We start from the raw sequence: 10,317 nt of genomic DNA on the forward strand, positions 1-10,317 counted from the left end.
TAAAGTAAATTTAAGGACCTCTAAATTAAATATATAGATGAGAGAGTGTGTTCGAGCATAAATAGAAGTGATTACCTCATGATAATAACAAGCTTAAATATGAACTGAAGATAGTAGCCTATAAGAATCTAAGAATGTCAAGATAGCTTGACAATAGGAAGTGAAAGATATTGATAACGCTACAAGGAATATTAGTAGAGAGGTAAACACTTAAATTAGAATGGAGAATGGGGTATACTATTAGGAGGAAAGATGTAGCAATGGATGAGAACGAATAACGAGAGTAGATTCCAAAATGCAGTAATAATTAACAAAGGAATGTGATGTGTGCATATGCTCGTGTAAGTTGTTTAATGATGAGAGGTTGCTGTTGTATGATGAAGATCTATGCTGAAATAATAATTGTTGAATGGTGATGATGAATGATGTAATTAATGATGTTTGTGAATGACTAGTAATACCGATGGCATATCTTGTTTAGGGTGACGAGTAAAGGATGAAGTGGGTTATGTTGTGAGTAGGAGTTAAAACATTAGGTAAGGTTGGTGATGATAATATCAGTGATAAAAGATATCAAGTTAACTAAGGTGAATAAGACGAGAATTTAATAGAGCAAATAGTGTGAGTACATAGTGAGTCTAAAAACACTTGATTTAGTAAAATGGCATAAGACGATGATAAAGGGGGATACGAAGTAGGTGCTTTTCTAAGTAACTGATGAGGTTAAACATACTCTTCTTAAGCCATTAATGAGTTTAGGAATAGCGTTAAGTGAAAGATTAAAAGAGCCAAGTTAGTTAAGAACTTAAGATAAATGTTAGATAGTAACGTATAGACTCTGAACATTGCATCAGAACCTGAACACTATCAGCTTCTGATCAGTGACTTCAGTATTAGGAGAAGAAAAAAAAACCACAATTCAACCCTCTCCCTTCTTGTGTTTTTATCACCTTCAATTGGTATCTAGAGCATTGGTATGTTGTCTTAACACTTAATAGTGTAACAGATAAAGATCTGAAGAAAAAAAAAATGTCTGGTGAAAGTTCCACTCCTGGAAGAAACCATGTTGTTCAATATGATTATGGTACTTCTGATGACAAGAATTCTGACTCCAACAAAGCTCCAAAGTTTAATGGAAATCTTGAAGAATTTTCCTGGTGGAAAACCAATATGTATAGTCACATCATGGGTTTAGATGATGAACTATGGGATATTCTTGAAGATGGTGTTGGTGACTTGGCCCTTGATGAAGAAGGAGCTGTTATTGATAGAAAGAAGCATTCTCCTGGTCATAAGAAGCTTTACAAGAAACATCACAAGATCAGAGGAATCCTTGTTGCTTCTATACCTAGCACAGAGTACATGAAGATTAGTGACAAACCCACTGCAAAGGCAATGTTTGCTTCACTTTGTGCAAACTATGAAGGTAGTAAGAAGGTTAGAGAAGCAAAAGTTATTATGCTTGTTCATCAATATGAGTTGTTTAAGATGAAATATGATGAAAGTATTGAGGATATGTACTCAACATTTCAGACTCTATTCTCTGGAATTCAAATATTGAAGAAAAGCTATGTAGCTTCAACTGTAAGAAGCCTGGACACTTTATTGTCGATTGCCCTGATCTTCAGAAAGAAAAGTAAAAGGAGAAGTCCAAGAATTCCAGAGAAGAGCAAGTTGTATATCTCAGATACTCCTATCTACTTTGATGCTTCATGTATAATCACTGCAGGGTTCATTCTGAAGATCTTGATTTATCATGGTTAACAATGTTGAAACTTCAAGCTGATGCTCCCATTCTTGTATTGTGAACACCACTGATTGTATATCAAGTGTTCAACCTCCAACATTTTTCTTTGTAATTCTGTTTGAATAAAAGTTTCTTGCAGTTTTGCTTGAGCATAGGAAGTCTCTTGATTTTGTTCTTGAGCATAGGAAACCTCTTGCAGTTGTGCTTGAGTAGTTTGAAGTCTCTTGCTATTGAGCTTGAACAATTGTAATCAGATATTGATTTTAGTGAACTCTCCTTGGAAGTGCAAGGGGACAGGACTACTTCCGGATTAAGGAAGGAACTTGTATAATTTCTTTGTGTCTTTCTTCTCTCTCTCTTTACTCATCCGCTACATTTAGACTCTGAACATTGCATCAGAAGCTAAACTCTATCAGCTTCTGGTCGGTGACTTCAATTTTAGGAGAAGAAAATGAAACCACAATTCAACCCCCCCCCCCCCCCCCCCAACCCCCTTTTTTTTGTTTTTCTCAGCTTCATTCGTTTCACAAAGTTACATCATTTTTCCAAAATTTCATAAGTTCGTCTCATTTAAGCTCATTTAAACCCTATTCAAGTATGTATAACGGTTAGGAACTTTTAGAGATGCAAAAAGAGCCTTACGCGAAAAAATGACATTCCGGAACCATACAACATTAGCATGGTCCAAAAACATTCGGCATGGTCATGCACCCCCTCCGAGCAGACTGCGCATTTTTCTGCAGCAAATGCGCATTTTTGGGCGTAAAAATCCATCCGTAACTTCGATTTCGGTCCCGTTTTCACCATTTCTACTGTGATTCTTAAACCTATAATTCTATCCACAAAAATATAACTTTTCAACTCAAAAACAACTTAATTTCAACCAGCCAAAATGACTTATTTTCAAAAGTTCTTAACAACGGGTTTAGCTTAAAAACTCGATTTCTCCCAAACGATTCCTCACCAAAACTTATATGTCAAAAACAGAAGTTCACCATACTCTAATTCATCATATTCAAATCATTAAACTCATCAAAACTGAAATTTTAACACATAGTAAAGATGTTATACACAATGTCAAGACAAATGTGATGTTAAGAAAGATGTCAAGACATCGTGATAACACAAATAACAATCAACAGATGAAAGTAAATGATGCAAGAAGTACAATGGCACAAGTTGTTTGTTAACCCACTTCGGTGCAATGTCACCTACATCTAAGGCTACCAAGCTAGGAAGGAAATTCACTATAGTAGTATCAATTTGAAGCATACATAAAAACCCTCGGTCTACTACTCTCACTTAATCACTACCTGTGTAATTTCTACCTAAGACTCTCCTAGTCCTAGATATGAGATCCCTTACTCACTTCCTCTTAATCACAATCCCAGTGATCGTTCTAAAAGTAACAACTGAAATGGAGACACTCTCCTAAACTAAGAATCAACTTGTGCTTACAAGCTTCGAGAGATTCAGAGTTTTACAACTCAACTACAAAGTCCAACTCTAATACACTCAAGATTCTCCATCTTGGTTGGCTCACCTTCTTCTAGAATGACTGATTTTGATGAGGTTTTAAATCCAAACATTGCTCACGATATGACAATTTTACAACACCATTTTTGAAAAGGGAATAATGTTGGAGACACTGTGCCACGTCTTTATACCGACGAGGAAGAGAGAGCGGCAGCTATCAACTATTTGAAGAACCGTTCTGCTTCTATGGAGTTTGTAACACCCCGTTTTCCCAACATAAAAATTTCATTTAATAATCAAAGTTATTCACGTAAACGGAATGCTACACTTCTTTTCATAAAATCATAAACTGAATAAATAACTATTTATCCTTTAAAATTCAATAACAAAATCTTTAATACTTCGCAGCGGAATTTCTTCAATAACTAAAACAGTCTTTGGCACTAAAGCCTCTTTACAATTATGTCATAAAAATCTATTCTAAAAACATAGTCATAACTCTTCAGAAACAATACGTAAGGAATAGAAAGCAATAACAAATTCCCATCCCGTTACGTATCAGAGCACCTAAAGACACTTGAGCCACCACTTCTACTAATCATTAATACCTGCAAGTTACTCATACGAAGAGCAACATTTTCAAGCAGAAGGGGTGAGATTTCACAAAACAATAATATCAAGCATATAATTCAATAATTATATTTAACAACATAAATAACTTCATCTATTAGTAATAATAATTCTTCATGTAATAATTCTTAATAATCAAACCAACTTCTAATTATCATTTACTTCATATTCATCACATTATAAACATCATCATATAACACATAATAACCAAATCATAACCAACATAGATCATCACATCATAGTTCATATACAACATAACAACATCTTTAATTCGTAATAATACTTATTCATCAAACATCTCATTATCAATTCATGAATAAAAGACAACTTATTAATTTAACATAAACATCATCAAGTACACTTAATAACTCATAGATATCATCATCACTAATAACTTTAAAACAACACAATGTAATCAACATCTCACTATAATAATAATCATATATGACACAACATAATCATCGCTTAATAATAATAATCATATACAATACAACATAAATCATCATCTTATAACGACATGAACAACACATATTAATCATCTTAATTATATAATAACAACATATACATCATCTCGTCATAATATAATAATATAACAACAACATATTCATCTTCATATAATAATATAACAACAACAACATATTCATCATCTTATCAAAATATAATCAACACATACTAACACCATAATCAACATCATAAATCTTCAACATAAACATCTTAAACATAATCATCTTAAACATAATCATCTTAAACAATATCATCTTAAACATCATAGCATCTTTGATAAACAATTACCAAGTAATCACAACATTCGATCATCATCAATAACATAACATAATATTCACTTAATAATATTAATCATATATAGAACAACATATTCATCACTTAATAATAACACTTATATACATCACAACATATAGCATCATAATAACATCATATAATCAACATCGTAAACAACATCATAACATTATAATCAGTATCATATACAACATCATAACAACATAACAATAGAACAATATCATAATCAATATCTTAAACAACATAGCAACGTAACAATATCATAATCAATATCTTAAACAACGTAGCAACATAACAGTATCATAATCAACATGTTAAACAACATAGCAATATTTTAGTCAACATCATATAATTCACATCGTATAATCTTCGTAGGTACTTCTTTAACAACACATGGGTAGAAGACAACTCGACAACTCATAGATGATAATTCATCGACAACTTAACAACTCATGGATGATAATTCATCAACAACGACTTTGACTCGACAAATGCGACAATGCAACTTAGACACTTATATGCATGTGGTACCAATCGTCATCATAAGTATTAATATACTTTAATCGTGCGGAGGACAAAGCTCCTAATCGTGCGGAGGACAAAGCTCCTAATCGTGGTGAGGACAAAGCTCAATGAATGCTAATGCATGGACTCTATCGACAAGACACCTTAATCAACTTATCACTTATACATCCAATAATTTGGAGTTCATCATCAACTTATTGATACTAATAATCGTGCGGAGGACAAAGCTCCTAATATAATTCAATAATATTTCGAGTAATGCATTTAATCATTAAATCACATTATAAACAACTTAGCAGTTCATAAAAGCAACAGAAACAGCACAAGCAATTCACAACAAAACAATATTAATATAAAGTATCAACAACTTAAACATCATACATCTTCCACATAAGTCATATAAATATTTCACATAACCAACAACAACAACATAGGCGACACGTAAACATCTCAAGATATAACAATATCAAATGATAATCAACAACAACTCATGCAACTTAGTTTAACAACAATTGCAGCATAATCAATTCATATCAAGCTTAATAACAATTCATTTCAACATCTTGATCATTCAATAATATTTCAAGTAATGCATTTAATCATTAATTCACAGTATATAATATTCTCTCATTAATCATATCATCAAAGTAAATCATATTCATCACAACAACAAAATAGCATCAATCAATAATGATAATCATCATATATAACAATTACAAATGCACGTCATCAACATCTCAATCATTAAACATAATTCATGCAATATATATCTAATTATATAACATTATAAATATCATCAAATCATCTTAATCATTATCTAAGGTCTAAGGACAGTTTCTACATTTTTTTAACAAGTTTCCACCGTTTATTAATTCTACAATTTTAACCTACTTTTCAATTCCTCAAAAACTCATCATACATCATGTTAAACCTAACCATTGATTCACATACTTAATAGAATTGCAAAGTTAGTCTCACCCTTACCTTTGGATTGATCGACGAAGGACTCTACTGCTTTCTCTTATCTAAAAGGATATTAAACCGAAGAGGGATTATAGTCTTAAGAACACTTTTAATTCCGAAGGGACAGAAAGGAGTAGAAAAAGAAGAAAGACTCGTCAACACAAGTCAAAAGAGGGAGAAGAGAAGAAAAGCACAGGAAGTATCAACTGTGAATTTCGGTGTGTAGAATGCACTGTATGAGTTCTCTATTTATAGAGAGAATTTACAACTAATAAGTGAGAAACAAGTAATGCACCTATTAGATCTAGTAATTAAATATATCAATTGAGTACCAAAATATATCATATTAAGTACAAAAATATATTATTCAGTACAAAAATATATTAGATTGCCTACCAAAATCTCAATATTCTATTCTAATATATATATAAAATATTTATACAACAAATAACAATTATATCTCTATAACAAATATATTTCTATAACATATATATATTTCTACACCAAATAAGAAATATATTTCTACACCAGATAACATATATTTCTACACAAAATAACATATATCTCTACACAAATTAACATATATTTCTACAACAAATCATGTGTATTTCTACAACAAATAACATTTATTTCTATAACAAATCACATTTATTTCTGCAACAAATCATATGTATTTCTATAACAAATAACATTTATATTTTTAAATCAAATAACATTTATATTTCTAAACCAAATAACATATATATATTTCTAAATCAAATAACATATATATTTCTAAATCAAATAACATTTATATTTTTAAATCAAATAACATTTATATTTCTAAACCAAATAACATATATGTTATACTAATAAATACCAACATATATCATAACAAAATATCACTCATCAAAATAAATCATATAAATTATACAAATCATATAAGTGTATTCTAAACTCATTAAAAATATTCAAATAATTAGAGAGGGCGTTACAACTCTCCCCCCCTTAAAAGAATTTCGTCCTCGAAATTCAAGCACACAAGAAACAAACTCAATTATTGTATAACCATACTAAACCATATATAGTTAAATAGAAACATCAACAAAACATGCAATGCACATCAAAGTTAGTCAATCAAACATGATCACATAATAAACATAACTATTAATCAGAAACACAACAACAACTAATCAAACAGCATAAAGGTAGTAATATAACTATTACTAAAACTCGACACGACTCTTCTAATTGGCCGGACAGACCGACCAGCTCTGATACCAATTGTAACACTCCGTTTTCCCAACGTGAAAATTTCATTTATTTAATCAGAGTAATTAACAAAAACGGAATGTCACACTTCTTTTCATAAAATCATAAACTGAATAAATAACTATTTATCCTTTAAAATTCAATAACAAAATCTTTAATACTTCGCAGCGGAATTTCTTCAATAACTAAAACAGTCTTTGGCACTAAAGCCTCTTTACAATTATGTCATAAAAATCTATTCTAAAAACATAGTCATAACTCTTCAGAAACAATACGTAAGGAATAGAAAGCAATAACAAATTCCCATCCCGTTACGTATCAGAGCACCTAAAGACACTTGAGCCACCACTTCTACTAATCATTAATACCTGCAAGTTACTCATACGAAGAGCAACATTTTCAAGCAGAAGGGGTGAGATTTCACAAAACAATAATATCAAGCATATAATTCAATAATTATATTTAACAACATAAATAACTTCATCTATTAGTAATAATAATTCTTCATGTAATAATTCTTAATAATCAAACCAACTTCTAATTATCATTTACTTCATATTCATCACATTATAAACATCATCATATAACACATAATAACCAAATCATAACCAACATAGATCATCACATCATAGTTCATATACAACATAACAACATCTTTAATTCGTAATAATACTTATTCATCAAACATCTCATTATCAATTCATGAATAAAAGACAACTTATTAATTTAACATAAACATCATCAAGTACACTTAATAACTCATAGATATCATCATCACTAATAACTTTAAAACAACACAATGTAATCAACATCTCACTATAATAATAATCATATATGACACAACATAATCATCGCTTAATAATAATAATCATATACAATACAACATAAATCATCATCTTATAACGACATGAACAACACATATTAATCATCTTAATTATATAATAACAACATATACATCATCTCGTCATAATATAATAATATAACAACAACATATTCATCTTCATATAATAATATAACAACAACAACATATTCATCATCTTATCAAAATATAATCAACACATACTAACACCATAATCAACATCATAAATCTTCAACATAAACATCTTAAACATAATCATCTTAAACATAATCATCTTAAACAATATCATCTTAAACATCATAGCATCTTTGATAAACAATTACCAAGTAATCACAACATTCGATCATCATCAATAACATAACATAATATTCACTTAATAATATTAGTCATATATAGAACAACATATTCATCACTTAATAATAACACTTATATACATCACAACATATAGCATCATAATAACATCATATAATCAACATCGTAAACAACATCATAACATTATAATCAGTATCATATACAACATCATAACAACATAACAATAGAACAATATCATAATCAATATCTTAAACAACATAGCAACGTAACAATATCATAATCAATATCTTAAACAACGTAGCAACATAACAGTATCATAATCAACATGTTAAACAACATAGCAATATTTTAGTCAACATCATATAATTCACATCGTATAATCTTCGTAGGTACTTCTTTAACAACACATGGGTAGAAGACAACTCGACAACTCATAGATGATAATTCATCGACAACTTAACAACTCATGGATGATAATTCATCAACAACGACTTTGACTCGACAAATGCGACAATGCAACTTAGACACTTATATGCATGTGGTACCAATCGTCATCATAAGTATTAATATACTTTAATCGTGCGGAGGACAAAGCTCCTAATCGTGCGGAGGACAAAGCTCCTAATCGTGGTGAGGACAAAGCTCAATGAATGCTAATGCATGGACTCTATCGACAAGACACCTTAATCAACTTATCACTTATACATCCAATAATTTGGAGTTCATCATCAACTTATTGATACTAATAATCGTGCGGAGGACAAAGCTCCTAATATAATTCAATAATATTTCGAGTAATGCATTTAATCATTAAATCACATTATAAACAACTTAGCAGTTCATAAAAGCAACAGAAACAGCACAAGCAATTCACAACAAAACAATATTAATATAAAGTATCAACAACTTAAACATCATACATCTTCCACATAAGTCATATAAATATTTCACATAACCAACAACAACAACATAGGCGACACGTAAACATCTCAAGATATAACAATATCAAATGATAATCAACAACAACTCATGCAACTTAGTTTAACAACAATTGCAGCATAATCAATTCATATCAAGCTTAATAACAATTCATTTCAACATCTTGATCATTCAATAATATTTCAAGTAATGCATTTAATCATTAATTCACAGTATATAATATTCTCTCATTAATCATATCATCAAAGTAAATCATATTCATCACAACAACAAAATAGCATCAATCAATAATGATAATCATCATATATAACAATTACAAATGCACGTCATCAACATCTCAATCATTAAACATAATTCATGCAATATATATCTAATTATATAACATTATAAATATCATCAAATCATCTTAATCATTATCTAAGGTCTAAGGACAGTTTCTACATTTTTTTAACAAGTTTCCACCGTTTATTAATTCTACAATTTTAACCTACTTTTCAATTCCTCAAAAACTCATCATACATCATGTTAAACCTAACCATTGATTCACATACTTAATAGAATTGCAAAGTTAGTCTCACCCTTACCTTTGGATTGATCGACGAAGGACTCTACTGCTTTCTCTTATCTAAAAGGATATTAAACCGAAGAGGGATTATAGTCTTAAGAACACTTTTAATTCCGAAGGGACAGAAAGGAGTAGAAAAAGAAGAAAGACTCGTCAACACAAGTCAAAAGAGGGAGAAGAGAAGAAAAGCACAGGAAGTATCAACTGTGAATTTCGGTGTGTAGAATGCACTGTATGAGTTCTCTATTTATAGAG

The sequence above is a fragment of the Medicago truncatula genome, chromosome 3 (genome assembly GCF_003473485.1).
Source record: "Medicago truncatula cultivar Jemalong A17 chromosome 3, MtrunA17r5.0-ANR, whole genome shotgun sequence".
NCBI classification, from domain to species: Eukaryota; Viridiplantae; Streptophyta; class Magnoliopsida; order Fabales; family Fabaceae; genus Medicago; species Medicago truncatula.